The sequence below is a fragment of the Colias croceus genome, chromosome 15, assembly GCF_905220415.1.
Source record: "Colias croceus chromosome 15, ilColCroc2.1".
NCBI classification, from domain to species: Eukaryota; Metazoa; Arthropoda; class Insecta; order Lepidoptera; family Pieridae; genus Colias; species Colias croceus.
The window spans coordinates 8,265,264-8,282,419 of NC_059551.1; positions in this window are offsets into that span (position 1 = coordinate 8,265,264).

Here is a 17,156-nt window from a genome sequence, read left to right on the forward strand (position 1 = left end):
TTTGAGAGGTGCCTTAATTATTTTAATTACGAACTTACCTGCTCTATATAATTACATCCATAAGACAATTCAGGGGGCCCAATCCAACGATATTTCAAGTTTAAGTTAGAAAGGTGAACAGAAGGGTTATATATAATTGTCCGTTGGGTGGGGTGTCGTGGGGTGGTCAGTGTTTGTGATTTGTAAATGGGCTCGGACCTTAGCCCTTCTTAGACGAGGATATATCACGCGCTGCGAAGATAACTTTGTTACTGGATGTATATGGAGCCGATAATACCGCCTTACTTTGAAATCTTCCGAGTTAAATCCGTCATAATTTTGTTATTTGTAAAGATATTTAAGCAAAAGATGCATCGATATATTATTTGATATAATAAGATAATAAAGTGTGTTTAGTTAATTTTATCTTACAAAAATAAGTCAATTATTATGCTTAGCTAGCATTAATATTTTTATACAGATTAAAAACCTGAACCTTAGCTGTATAATTAAATACTAATATTATAAATCTCGAGAACTACTGGTCCGATTTGAAAAATTCTTTCGGTGTTAGATAGCCCATTTATCGAGTAAGGCTATAGGCTATATATCATCACGATAAGACCAATAGGAGCGTAGACACGCGGGTGAAACCCCGCGGAACAGCTAGTATTTTATAACAATATAATATGTCTGAACTGAACTTATGTTTAACTTTAAAATAATTATTGAAGTGTTTTAAGACGGAGCCTTAACGATAGCTTACTCAATACCTTGAGTAACATTATTTTGCGTATTTAAGAGAAATTTTCAGAAAATGATTGAAAACAAATTGTTTCTTTCCGAATAGAACTTAGCATAAGTAAATTCGAAACTTCCATACACATGAATCACTCGTAATCGCGTGTTACTTAACAAGATTATCATTTATCAGCTCTATATAGATCCAGTTAAGAAATAGTCCGCTACAATCGTCTGACGAGATATCTTGAAGGGCACAAAGGTTCCCGCAAATTGCCAAAGTAAGTGTAACGTCCGAATAGAAATACATTATCTGGATGGGAAGGTTGGCGATCGGGAGATTTATTAGTTTCGGACTCTGTAGGCCCTGCTCTATTTCCTATGGTTTTGTAATCTATGCTCTATATTTCATAGCTCTATGGTGACCAAGGTGAATTATGCAATGGTGAGTTCGTAAATAGGACACTATGTGAATATTAAGTAGAATTTAATGATATTCACGTGATATTGTATTTGTATAAGAATACGAAACAAAATATTACTGATAATAATTGTCAGTGTACATTTTTAATGAGAAGTCAGGTGTTAATAATAATTAATGATAGAGGAATAAATAATTAAGAAGACAATTAATTACTGCCCTGTAGATAAGTGTAAATTTTATGTTTACGTTTCCCAATTTTCTAGCATCCATTTCTTACGCAAAATAAATCATTTGAATCGTAAGCTAAAGTCTAAACATACTTTTTCATTTCTTTCTTTACGCTTTTTAAACAATTCCAAATACGACATTGGTGCCAAAATATTATCAACATGAAGGCATCGATCCAATAACACATTAAGTATTTAATATTATTAACTACTGAAAGTTTCTTCTTTATTAAAACCACCATCCTTTTGGCATAATCCATCCATTAATATACGTTAAACCTTTCTTACAAAACAGTGTACACCAAGCTCACAGCATTATAGTCGATCTAAATTCGTCATCATAACATTGCTCCCCTGATTCGATCCAATTCAAGCAGACGCACGCGCAGCCGCTCGTGACTGCAACAGACATTTTATTACCATAATTTAAAACAAATATCTGATTGTGTGTACTGAGCATTAAAGTGTTAAACGTAGGGATGTATCTTGTAGGTTAACTGACGTTTAAGTAGTTGGTTAAGGCCAGGTTAAGAGTTTTAAGGTTTGGGACAATTGAGTCTTTATATAGTTGTAAAAATATTTATAGAGAAGTGAAAATCGTGGTATTTGAAATCGTTTACGATTGCTCCAGTAGCTATCGATGCTATAGCTTAAATTTTTTCTTTTTGTATTACGTTGATTTTTTAAAATTTAAATAAAAAAAAATATTTTCTTTCTCAGCAAACATGTCGCCAGCCATTGGATCAAGATTGGTTCTTGATCCAATGGCTGGCGACAAATTGGCGGAAATCTTTCAACCAACTTATTTCTTATAAATATTCCTGTTAATCTGTAAACCACAGTTAAAAAGCTCATGGTACTGGTCCCCAATAAACATTATTTGCGCGAGTCACGCCGTGCAGCCATCACGGCACACATGGGGGCCGCGGGCACATATCCGAGCTTGTGTGAATTACAGTGCAGGGGACAGCGGGAGATTCTGATATATTATCTTATTTGGGTAATTGGGTGGGCTTCACTAAATTTGATTATGTCATCACCAGGTCGTTGATGTGTATTTTTTTATTTTAAGTTTATTATACACTTAACAGTCTAACAGTAGTGTGATAAATTATCTTCTAACCTTTTGATCTAAGTTCTAGTCATTTCAACTACTTACAACTTAAATCACTTTCAACTGACGTTAAATTAAATGATAAATATAGTAATAATAAATATATATAAATATGATAAATATAAAAATTGTTAGATCTATTGATACCCTGATCGTAATTCTTGTATGCAATGATATTTCAATAATAACATTTTAAAATAAATTTTAGCTTATCCAAACCAGCTCCCCGACTACACGAACTGTCGTACTAACTTCGTGCGGCATGCCCCGGGCGTGAATCTTAGACGCAATCTTTATAAGGTGGTAAAACATATATTTAATGGTAAACGTCTCACCAACGAGCTTTCTTAAACGCAACTGCGAGAGAAATTCTATGCGATTCGAGGTTTAATGGTATGTTAATGATTGGATACATGTTTGGTGTTTAAACGGGGTTTTAATTTAACTTTGTTAAAGCTTAGATCATTGTGACAGTGACATATTAATATGATTAAGTATTTTTTCATTATTCTAAAAAAGTGTAATAAAATGTTTTCATTTTTAAAGATGTTATATAGGACTATGTTTTTAATTACACACAGAGACATTATAGGCCGTTTAAATAAACAAACTAACATACTTAAAGTTCTACTTGAAATAATATTAGCATTTACTTTCATCCCTCTATTACTATTTTAAACATCTGTTAAAATATGCGTAAAGAAAAAGCCGGTAACAGGCATTGAGATAATATTACTACGTAGGTATGGAGGAGACACCACGAACAAAATCTGTGCGCCATTTTTTTTGCTCTAAGTTTTAAAAATTATTATCTAGTTAGGTACTTACCGATGAAAGTTATTCCTTTGCACTTTTCCGTATTATTTGTGCAATATCGTAACACACACGAAAGCATATTTGATGCGTTTCACTTTAAGACAAATAAAAAATGAGCGTGCAGTTACGCCATATGGCGTAGGTATTTTGAGCGGAACATAAGTGATGTAGGCGGTGTCGTCTCCATATGTTTAACTCAATGGTAACAGGCCTCTTAAGTGCGATACAAGATGATCTTTTCCTTAGTGCGTTATTAAATCATTGGTGTTAATATTTGTCATTTACCATTAGTTTATAACCACCACTTTTGGTCGTTGTTATCCCTTTAACGCAATAAATTTTAATATTGTATTGTCAATTTAAAAAAAGTTTCACTTCAGAGACGAGTGCTCGGCACGAGCACTCGTCTCTGAAGTGAAACTTCTTTGACAAGATTCAAAGTCACCAAATTCGTCGCCTTGCTTATCGTCGTCATAACGCGAACTTGAAATTTTACTTTATACTCGCCAAAGGAATTTCACTTCAAAAAAATTTAAAACGATTTCATACGAAGCGCTTACACTAGCAAATCAATGCATAAAGCAATTAAACAAAAGTGTCACAGACGTCGATAGCAAGATACGCAAGGTATATGAAGGCTGTCGCATACTTGGCGCGGCTGAACGGGAAATGCTGTGAGCGATAAGCCGAACGGACTTTGTGACGCTGACTGTCCGCGCGTCTCCGTCGGCGTTGGGATAGAGTGGACATGCTAGCTATTTATCTATTTAATACATTATACACCAATAAAAATTATGAAAAAATTATAGAATAAAAACACCTTAATAAAGAGACGCAGACAAGAATATAGTCTTTCCAATATAGTAATAATACAAAGCAATTGAACCAAAGCATTGACAAAAAAAAACAAAATCGGCGTTGAGATATTATAACGATATAAGAAAAAAACTCAAAACGTGAGACATAATATGTCATACAAAACATATTCAGTTGCACATACTAGTTACTAATTTTCTGTTTTGACAAAAATTTGTAAACAAAAATTTCATTCAAAAAAGTTTAACAGACATTACTTTTAAATAAAAATAAGCAATGAATAGAATTAATGCTCATAAGTTATCAACTAAGCAGCTATCGAAATAAGGAAGAGATTCAATCGAAAGATCAGCAACGTTTTTTTTTTTTTTTTTTTATACATAGATAGGCGGACGTTTGACCCCAGTCCCACCTGATGGAAAGTGGTGACGAGATCTAAGGTGGTAAGTCACGCCCGCCTAGAAAGTGCCTGTTAATTCGTCTCTTGAAAATTCCCATGTTATACTTCTCTGGAAAGACGGACGCCGGCAGAGAATTCCACTCTTTGGCAGCTCGCATTAAGAAGGAGGACGCAAAGCGTGCTGTGCGTGCAGTCGGCATTTCTACCAGGTAAGGGTGGTATCCCGCCGTGCGCCTGGACGTTCTTTGGAAAAAAGGGGAAGCTGGGATAAGGCCATGTAATTCAGTTGCACATTTCCCGAAATGAAGTCGATAAAAAACTGAGAGACTGGCGATTTTGCGGCGATGACCAAGGCTCAGAAGCCGGTTTTCGAATAGCCGGTCGTTTCCAATAATTCGCTTGGCGCGACGTTCCATAGCTTCCAGAACATCGAGGTGACATTTGGCGGTACCTGCCCAGAGGTGGCAGCAGTATTCCACACAAGATCGAACTTGAGCTTGATAAAGAGTTAAAAGCTGTTCAGATGTGAAATACTGCCGCACCTTAGCTAGTATGCCAAGTTTTTTGGCTGCGAGTTGAGCTTTGGACGTAATAAACTGGCCAAAGTTGAGGGTTGGCGATAGTGAAACTCCAAGCATTTCTAAGTTATCGGCTAGTTCTATCGACACACCGCGGAAAGAGGGAGTTAAGGTGAGGGGACTCCTTTTGGCAGAAAAAAGACACGCCTGTGTTTTGGCAGCATTAAACTTCACTAAGTTGGCATCTCCCCATTGAGATACTTTTTGTAGAGTCTGGTTTATTCGCTGCACCATGGCCTCTCTCTCGTTCTGGATGGTAACATTAGTTGCACGAGCATTTGACAGGTATCTCTCCACAACCGTACAATCGTCTGCATACCCAAAGATGTTTGATTGGAGAAGGTCATTTATATGTATCAGAAAGAGGGTTGCGGAGAGAACAGACCCCTGAGGTACGCCGGCGTTGATTGCCAATTGATTAGACGAGCAGCCGTCGATGACTACCCGAATAGATCGTTCCCTCAAGAAGTCGGCTATCCAAGCTGTGAGGACTGGAGGGAAGCCGTAGGAAGGGAGCTTGCTTAGAAGGGATTCGTGCCAAACCTTGTCGAAGGCTTTCGAGATATCCAATGATACAGCTAATGCTTGGCCATGGTTCTCAATGGCTTCTCCCCATAAGTGCGTGGCGTGTACTAGAAGGTCGCCAGTTGATCTTTTAGGGCGAAAACCGTATAGCCGATCGTTCAGTAGATCGTTGGCCTCTAGGTACGCGAGAAGTCGATAGTTCAATGCACGTTCCATAATCTTACATAGTAAAGACGTGATTGAAATCGGACGGTAATTGCACGGATCAGCACGGCATCCCTTCTTAGGCACTGGCTGCACGTTGGCAAGCTTCCAAGCCTTAGGTACAATTCCAGACGAAAGGGAAAGGCGAAATAGGCGCGTCAGAATAGGAGACAACTCGGGTGCACAGGTCTTCAAAACCACTGCAGGAATCCCGTCGGGCCCACTGGCTTTATTCACATCAAGATTTTGCATAATTTTTAATACTTCTTTGTTGGTAATACGAATTTTTGACATGTGTGAGCCACGGTGGGGTATTATCGGTTGACTTAAATTGGTATCGTCGAGATGTGAATTATTAGCAAACACAACAACGTTTAGGAAATTCTAAAATTAAATACCCTTCACAAAAATAATAGTCATAAATAGATAGTATAAATAAATGTTAATCCATCTTATCCACATTAATCGTACAGCATCCAATCCAGGGCGCATTGTTGCTCTGATTTAGAACGGCAGACATCTCCAAACTCTCTCACGTATTAATATATTCTATTCGATTCTATAATTCGCAGACGATGTATCGATTGAGATTAGAGTTTTGAGGCTTTATAGTTTGTAGTATCGAGTTGAACGTTTGTTAAATGGTAGGATTTTGATTGTAATGTGTTGTTGTTTATGGTTTTAGTAGCTAGGTAGTAAGTAAGACTTTTTTATTAGTATTGTCAATCGAGTAATGAGTTTAATTTGAACCTATGTTTGTATTAATGGCCTTACCGATCATTAGTTGTGTAGGTACTAGAATTTTTTTCCTTTTTGTACTGAATAAAAAGAGTGATCAATTAAAAATAAACTTTTCAGATCGTTAAACGAATTAAATGGAAAATATAAGTACTTAGTCCTGGAACAAAATTTGGAGTGGTAAAATATCAAATGGGCAAATGACAACTCTTTTCATTAGAATCTGTAAAGCAATGAAGTGATTGAATATTAAACAAATCTTTATGAAATTGATGAATTTGATTATTTATTACGATAATATTTGTATTGAAATCATCATTAATATCGAAGGTTTAACCAAGCTAAGTCCAAAGTCCAAGAACCTAAGAAATCTATACAATAGCAAATCATAATCAATATTCATAATTCATATCGCGGAAATGAAAATGAAAATTATTCACATGTCACTGTACCAAACAACAGACGATTTCCACCCCTCTCACCAGGGTATAAAGTCCAAAATCGTGTACCAAAATAATCCCATATCGTATTAGCATTCGCCGTTGTCCTAGATATTGTCTTTTCATATAAATCAATATGACACAGGCAGTATTTGTTGACTCGACATTTTCTTTACATTCCTTCTAACAAGATTGTTAACATCTGCTCAAATATCAAACACTCTTATTGCTATATGCGTCGAGTGCAAAATCGAATGATTTTGACATATTGAGGGTAGTTTTAAGGTTGTTTTGTGTGTGTTTTATCTAAATCGGTCAGTTGCCATCGTGTGGGGGCAGCGAATGCGATTTGAATATGTTATGCTGCTGTTAAATGCAATTATCAGGTGTTTTATTGAATTACCGTCAGATTACTATGATAATATTCTCAGTTCTTGGTAATTTTATTGAGTTTGGAATTTATGTTATTTTCATTATTAGAAGTAAAGATTTTTCTTTGTTATTATGAAGACATAATATATTATGTTGTATTCGAAATGGGATTATTTTATTGGGAAAATACATAACAACGTAGAAGTATTTTAGAAATCAGAAACGTACACAATAGTGTACCTACCTTTCTGATTTTTAAAATACTTATAAATTATAATATTTTTGCTACAATAATATCGGAAGGTAAAGGTAGGTAACTTTTCTGTAGTTTTACAATATAGAACTTATATTTTGTTAAGTTATTGGTAAATATACCTATATACAGAGGCCTTAAAAAGTTTTTTCACTCAAAAATTTCTGAAACAGAATGTCTCTTTCAAAGATAGCGTTATATAGATAGCGTTGAGAAACGTTTTCTATCCAACAAAAAAACCTTCCTTTTCAAATGCAACTCAAATCCTTCCACTCCATCACAACTAAATGACTAAAAACATGACTCCACCATTTTAGCAGATATTAATCTTTAATTTAAACTTAACCGCAGCATTCGTAAACAATTTGATTGTATTATACATTGAACATTCGCCATATTCAATGCACGACTAAGCCACGCCTATTAAACGACAATAATTATTATAACACACATACAAAAACACTCACACAGGTATATATAATGTAAATATACTGATTTGGTAATGGAATAATTTAACATATATCTATCTTAGATTATTAAGGGCTAGAAGTATTGCAATGTTATACGGTCCGATAGTAAAGTGGTAAAGGGGCTATATTTTTTCTCCCTCTCAGAAAATTTGGTCACCTACTTATCTATACATAATTATAATAAATCTGTAGAAGGGTCAAGTCTGTACATTGAAAATGTTGAAAAAATAAATGGCGGGGGATGTTACTGGATCGATACCAAGCCCAAATATGTGATTAAAAAATTTTTTGTCTGTCTGTCTGTCTGTCTGTCTGTCTGTCTGTCTGTCTGTCTGTCTGTCTGTATGTTCAGGCATCACGTGAAAACTAACGGTTCGATTTCGATGAAACTTGGTATAATTATACCTTATTATCCTGGGCATAAAATAGGATACTTTTTATCCCGGAAAAATACATAGAAAAAATATCTTAATTTTTCTTAATTTTTCCGCGCGGACGGAGTCGCGGGCGGAAGCTAGTAAATAATAAAAATACTATGAAATAAACGAATCACAAATGCACAGAGTTGAGAATTTGTTTCTTTGTTCATGTAAAAAGGCCTACAGCTGTAATATTGGTATATTATAGATATATTCTTATAATAAACGTAAAAAATAAAGCTTTTAAATATTTATTATAATAGAAATGTGCATTCTTCTATGGAATTGAGGTAAATGATAATGTATGTAGATTTGCAATATTATTATGAGGTTTCATATTATTATATCACATTATTTGTTTATTTAATTCAGATTCTTGGAACGAAATGAATTTTGCCACTAGGGTAGTGCTATTATTTAATTTCAACATATTAAAATCATAGTACCTAGTTAGGTATACGTAGATATAATATATTAACAACGGCTGAAAAGAATCATTAAATAAAAAAAAAACAAACCAATATAATTGTCCGATTTGAAACAGTGTTCGAAATTCGAAAAGCGCGGCAATTTAGCAATTAACGAGGTCACAGATCACTCGCGTGACATCGATGAAATGCAAATCCGCTACCGAACTACGCAAGGCCCGTTATTGCAGGTGTATTGAACCTTTGTATTACTGCAGTACTTTTATCCTTTACCTAGTAAAAGTTACCTTAAACCCAGTGTGAAACAGGTATCTAATATATATTTTAAAATAATTATTGTAGATGCAAAGGTATAGAAGGTACCTAGGTAGGTTTTGATTAAGTACAATATTATTATTGTCTAGAGCAGAATAAATTAAATTAAATGAATTAATGAAATAAGCTAAAATAAGAGTAAAAAATAAGCTCTACTTTTTTATGTTTATATATTATTGTTATTCGGATTAAGATTACCTAGTTGATTAAACGTTTTTCTACGTCAATTTAAAATAGGTAATCGTCTTGTTTCATAAAGTTCTCTTTTTACTTTATAACATGAACTAAATACATATTGTGTATTTCCAATCTAGTTAATAAAGTTTAGTGGGAAAAAAATATGAAGTAAGGTCGCGTTTATGTTTCTTAATAAATGGTTTAAGACCCCTGTCCGATTAACCGCGCTATGGTAAAAACGTAATTATACACACGAATGCTCATGATTCACGAAATATTTGAATACTGTTTTACATACATTCGCTACGCTGAAACGGTCACAATCCCGTTAAATACAACCAAAAATGAACCAAAAACACACACAATAAAACTTAAATTCAAACAATTTTTAAACTACAAACTCGCCGTAAAAATATCGTGAACGCATCTTTAGAACGTGTTTTCAAATTTAATTTTTAATCTATGCTCGTATAATAGAGTCCGTTTTGGTCTGTGCTATTTTAAAAAAACGCGGGAGGATTGTTTTGTAGTCTGTGGTGTGGTCATAGAGTTGTATTTAGTCTGTGCTTTTTGACGTTTCTTATGGGATAGTGACGCGTGGGAACGCTCGGGAGCGAAGAAGCGCGCGTGAACCAACGATCTGTCCAAAGATACAAAATTGTAGCAGGTTTGTTCTTGCAAAATAATAAATGTTTATGGATTCGTGTGATTAGATACGTTGCTCGAATTATGAACATGCTCTATTGTGCTAAGCAAATGCTCGACGGTTGGTTTTGTTTTATTTTTTATCGCAATCCTTCACATAGAAGTTGAAGGGTCGTGACGTCGTTTAAAAAACAAGCTTAACAGCAAGTAAATACAGATAACATTATTTTCAAATAATAACAAACAAAAAAAGGTAAATAAAATATACAATACTAGTGGTCCGCCCCGGCTTCGCCCGTGGTACATATTTCGTAATAAAAAGTAGCCTATGTTCTTTCTGAGGGTCTAAAGATTGTCTGTGCCAAATTTCATCAAAGTCGGTCCAGTAGTTTTTGAGCCTATTCATTACAATCAAATAAACAAACAAACAAACAAAGTTTTCAACAAACAATCAAAGTTTTCCTCTTTTTAATACTAGTGTAGATAGTGTAGAATGTAGATTATACTATAATTATATTTTCTCTGATTGTTGGGTGCCTGGTAGAGATCGCTACCTAGCGATAAGGCCGCCCTTTGCTGTTTCTGTAGTCTTGTCTTTGTTATATGTATTTATGTATTTTCAGTGCAATAAAGTATAATAAATAAATAAATACAATTGTTATTCATTTATCGCTTTAATTCGATTATAGGTACTTTTCGTTGAATTAAGAAAAATATCAGTAATTTTAAAAAGTTTTCAGCTTTTCAATAATCATCATTACTTATTCTTATCATACACAAAATAAATATAACTGATAATAATTATGTAATAAAATGCAAAAATGCATGAAATATACATAATAATTGTACAAAGCACCTCTTTCTCGCAAGTCGGTTAAAGGCAAGCGCCTTTGATGTTTGATCGGAATTCAAGACCAATCATATGATAAGTGGATAAATAAAAAGCATCCACACAATTAACAGTCTCTGTCTGTTTATCCTATTATCTAGATTCGAGAACAAAGCCACTGATTAGTGTTGTGACGGGCTGACATCTTATTATGTCGATATGTTATCTGTAATCAGATATGTTGGTACATCACTAGAATTGAAGCATTATGATTTTGTTAAATGGAATATTGTTTTAAAGCGTGGGATATTGACCCGTTCATTAAGGAAGATATTATTTTGCAAAGTTATAAAATACTAGTGGTCCGCCCCGGCTTCGCCCGTGGTACATATTTCGCAATAAAAGGTAGCCTATGTCCTTTCTCGGGTATCAAAATATCTCCATACCAAATTTCATGCAAATAGGTTCAGTAGTTTAGATGTGATTGAGTAACAGACAGACAGACAGAGTTACTTTCGCATTTGTAATATTAGTAGGGATTTCAAAAATGTGATAAAATGTTTTAAATTAAAAATATATTTACTCGTTGTAACAAATCAAATATAGACTAGATAGGTACCTAATTAGATTAATTAGTTTTCGAGTATATTATTGAGAGTAGGAAAAATAACATAGCATTAAATTATTTTATAATAACTTAAAGAACATAATTAATATTATTATCTCAAGTGATGAATTTCCAAAATATAATATAGTTCGATGAATATTCCTATAAATATTAATTTCAAAACACAATTGTATTTTTTCCCTTGTCCTTGCATTTCTTACTTATATTTTTAACTGATATACATATTTTTATTTATTCTCTGATTAAGGATCAATACATATAAAATATAATAGTGAAGGAAATACCAGCAATATCCACAAAGCCTCCTATCGAATGTACTAGCGCCATCTAGTGGAGAGTAGCCGAACTATTTCATGAATTTTACAGGCTATTGTTGCGTTTAAGTGCTATTGTTTCTTTTAATTATTAAAAATTGTGCCGAACCTCTTTTTACATATTTTGGCGCGAATATTCATTTTTGTATCAATCGATGAATGATGAATTTTTTTTAGAATTTTAAATATTTCGTCTAAAATGTACGTGACCACATGTTATTTTTATGCCAGCTAAAGCAAATAAAAAGAGATTTATCGGATTACATATTCAATTAAATCTACCTTTATAAATGTAGATTTCCCTTTTCAGTTCCTATTACCTAAATGTTCATCACATTATTGGAAGGAAGGAAAATTAATTCAGTTTTCATTACAACGAATCCAAATATATTTTAATACATATATAATAAGAATATTAGAAGAAGAGGCGAAGAAGAAGAAGAGGACGATATACAAATATTTATTGACATAGAAATAACTTTTTTATAATTTTAACTTAAAATAATTAATTAATGTAGGTAAAGCTACAATAGAAATTGAAAAAGAAGAGGATTTTTCCTTTTCCAATGTACATACATGTATTTTCCATCTATTATACCAATAGTCTCATAAACGCGAAATTTTATGTTGGTGTTTGTAATTTTTACACAAAAATGACTAATCAGATGTGGATGAAATTTTGTATTAAAATAGATTAGTCTGTATATGAACTAATATTATCAAATATCATACTCTCTACTACATATCTCTATTCTCTTATCACGCAAGTGAAAGGGCAGAAGTTGGTGTTTTAAAAGTAACTAGCTGCACTTCGCGGTTTCACCCGCGTGGCTCCGCTCCTGTTGGTCTTAGCGTAATGATATAACTTTCCTCAATAAATGGGCTAACTAACACTGAAAGAATTTTTCAAATCGGACCAGTAGTTCCTGAGATTAGCGCGTTCAAACAAACAAACAAACTCTTCAGCTTTATAATATTAGCATAGATTATCCAACCATCCTGTATACTTGTTTACTATAATTAAAAAATTGAACCACCGTATTTTTGTCTAATTCCACATAAATTATAAAGTATAAAGATATATTTACACAAATAAAGACTTATATTTACCACAATTCCCGCGCCTTAAGATTGAAGGAACACTGTTAATACGCACTCACCCGTTTTGAATACGTCTTCGATTCACGCTTAATTTTCACATTGTGTCTCGTATACAGGATGATTTATTTTTTATTGTGTAATTAAAATATTTCGTGAATACATTTTTTATTTAAAAAAATATTCATATGATGTGTGTTATTAACGTTCATAGTATTTTCTTAACAAATTTTTCATATTCTATAATATGCATTATGTGTATTTACATCATCTTATTCGGTTAAATTATACATCATAGTTCAAATTTAAATATTAATGTCCTGAAATCTATAGCTATATGTAGTTACATAATTATAGGTACATATAGCTAGAGCGAATTTTCATAATTTAACTAAATTGATATATTTTTCCATTAAATTTTTCTTATTTATGTGTGGCATAATTATAATATGTTTATTCCGCGCTATAATATATCAACTTCAATACTTACTCATAAAGTGGAGTCCCCTTACCCCGCGGTGGGGTAAGGGGCAGATGCATTATGCATACATCTGTTTCATTGAACGATTTTCTTTAGGGACAAGTAGGTGATCAGCCTTCTGTATCGTACCAGACCGAGACATTTTTTTTCTTCGTCTCCACCGGGAATCGAACCCAGGACATTTTGGTTCTACGCTCACGCGTCAACCACTGTACCGAGGAGGCGGTTATACTTACTCATACATAGCGTAATTTACTCCCTTAAAAATCACATACATCCATAAAAAAAACATAAACACAGCTTACAAAAACCTACTTTATACAAACTCAGAGACCATAAAGCAGACAAACTGAAACGAATTTTTCTCAGCAGCTTTGAAAAACGTATGAACGTAAAATATGTTATTTGTTTAGCGGAATGAATTTAGATCACCCTTGAGCTGGTGTTTTCTTAGCATTAGCGTGAGACGGTTTAAATCCCGCGACTATGCATGATAGGGTTGTCAAAAACATATTTATTTGTGTTCGAATTATGATTACGCATAATTAAAGTACATAGAGGTTGGCAAAGATATAAACTAAACTTATTGTTATTTTATAATGTATAGCAATCGAAAAGTAGTGATTTTCGACAAACAAGTTGTGGTATTGCAGAAATTGCAAAGCTCAAACCATCAATACCAATCTAAACTGGATTAACTTTCTAAGAATTATACTTTTGCCTCAACGTATATAAATGACAACCAATTTTCAATACTTAAACGACACACAACCTACCTATCTCCAAAAAATTTACGGATATTATCTACCTATTCTTAACAATCCATTGTCCATCTTATTAGCCACATAATCTTCAAAATCGGATAATCTGTTCCCTTAAATATAGTCTGTTTTGACACACTAGTTAACAGAAATGTATTTCTAGAAAATGTTGTATCGTTTTCCATTTAAAAACGTTCGCTATCGCAGCCCTATAGCCACAAAATTCGCCACTTATTCCGCGTCGCCTCCCCTCACAATAGCACTGTATGTTATAATTTTTGCTTTCCCCAAATATATTTGAACAAAAGACGCCGTAATGAATGTATAGGAAGCGTGATTAAGCATTGTTACGTTCGAATATATTCCTGCTAAGATACTTTTATTTCTTATTTCGTATGCAAAATAATGGACTGGATTGGAATTCTCACTATTCTTGAGTTTTTTTGTTCAATGTAATAACTGCAATGTGTTCGCGAAAAATTATTTCGCGTTTTAAAATAAGATGGTATATTTTTATTATCAGTGAACGATACAATTGATACCTATATATTATTATCTTCTATAAGATCCTGCGTAGAGATTTAAAAAAGGCTCAGTATAATAAAAGGCGGATAACCTAATGATTGAAAAAATTATGTAAAATGCATCTTGTTTATATACCAAGAAAACATGTCTATACCTGTGACATTTTTGAATAGAAAAGAGGAAATAAATATTTGCATGGCATATCGATAATATTAAACTTACTTTTGAAAATATCTGCAACCAGGCGCTCATTTCATGCATATTTTAAGTTCGTGAATCATATGTTTCTTTATATTAATAAAACTTCCTCTCTTTAAATCGAATTAATATTTTCAACATCAATTGAAACATCATAAAACTTTCACACGAATTAAAAAGTACATAAACAATTCACAACAGACCACCTCTGACGAAACTTTCACAGTATTACAGATACTAATTCTTTTTCAATTGTAGCTTAATTTGCAATCTCATTATTGTTACAAGGAAAACGTTAATACAATACGCAAATGCTAGTACATGCATTGTATTTAAAATTAAGTAATTTGGTACGTTGTTAGTTTAGTAATTGTGATATACCCAGTTAGGCGCCTTTTTAATGTTTATCATATTTCTCAGAAGCTCGATTGAAAACTGTACCTACATAAATAAATTATTAAATACGGTGATCTGTGTGGGAATGAATTACGATGATACAGATAATACACACACATAGGTACACATCGTAAACACATAATATTATACGAATTGTTTGTATATCACCCATTGATTTTTTAGAGGTTAAAAATAAAACCATCAAATACGTACATACAACATTATAATACTCTAGCTGTGCCGTAAAAGAAAATATATTTACATCTTACGTCTTGACCGCACAGGAACTAAGCCGATGGCACAGGATCGATACCACAGTTAATTTTTCCTGCCATTATGCATATTCAAAATATTAAGTAGTTCTAATAATTATTCCATATTACATTCGTTCATACTCAAAAATATAGGTAGGTAATAAAAATAATCAACCATAATATAAAATACCGATCCTCTAAAATATGAAAATACGCAGAAAACATAATAATTAAAATAACAATAAAAATAAATACCTTATCACTCTCTCCCACGTCTCCTTTCCATCACAAACTCGGATGGAGAGTACACGTCCACAAAATATGTACTTGAGATTAGGGTGACCATTATGTGGAAAAATAGGGTATATTGATTTTATTCTGTTTCTTTAAATTGCTACGTTATAGTTACTTTACAGGAAACGATGATGAAATTAACTATTCAGAACTTTTACTTATATCTACTGTTTTAAAAATAATTGTTACAAAAAGTACCTAATAACCCTGAACAGCAAAATAATCATACCAACTGCTGAAAGCCGCTGCCAGCTGCTGCAAAATGTTTGTGCATACATGACGATAAATTACATTTCAATTTTTTTGTGACTCTGCCATAGCTACGTGTCGTTTAATTTGACCTATAAAGTAATTTTGAATGAGTTTCTAGTGCATCCTTATGCAAACTTTGCTACTAATCATCACATTACATCATTTAACATCCCAGCCAATTCATAATTTGTTTTTTTTTTATTTTATTTTAGCAACCACAAAACTATTACTCCTTGTCGCTACAGTAAAATTATTTCTGTATTATATTATTATTATCCATAAAATCCAAAACGAATGTACACCACACCGAAGTAAGAAGGCAATTGTTCTCAAGATTGGTTTAAGCCTCCGCATGTGATCTTAATTAATGAATGCGAACGAATGACTAAGCTTATTTCGTTAATTTATTTATAACGGAATGAAAGGAATGAGGGAGCCGACACAATGTGTAAAATTGTATACGATTCCACATTTTGAATTTCGAATCGTTCGAGAAATTTCCAAGTTGTCGTAATGGTGGTGTCACACGATATTTAAAATTTAAATGTATAATATACAGTGGCAAAAGTAAGATGTTTCCTTTTTTTGGTAAATATAACTATTTTAATTGCATTTTAACATTTTTTACATAGGTACTAAGAAACTTAATCCACTATTGATTTTTTTTTTTATAAGTACAAACCTTGACTATTACAAATACAAAATAATTATCCAATTCGAACACAATCGCAATCGTGACTTACATATACATAAATTTGGCGAATTTTATACCTACTGGCTACTGATAAAAATAGATTCACAAATCAAGTTTCTTTATTCAAATCTACTATTTATGCATCACTCAATGGAGCTAAAATATCTGACTCACAGGTTAATATTTCTGCAGCGATAACTGATAAGGCTTCGTTGAACATTAATGCTCTCTAGTTACCGTATGAATATTTCAAATGAACTCGATGTGCCGATAATGTGAGCTTTTTGTAGCGTCAGCAAAATATTGCCTCGATTTTAATGAATTTAAATTATAGTACCTACTAAATAATAA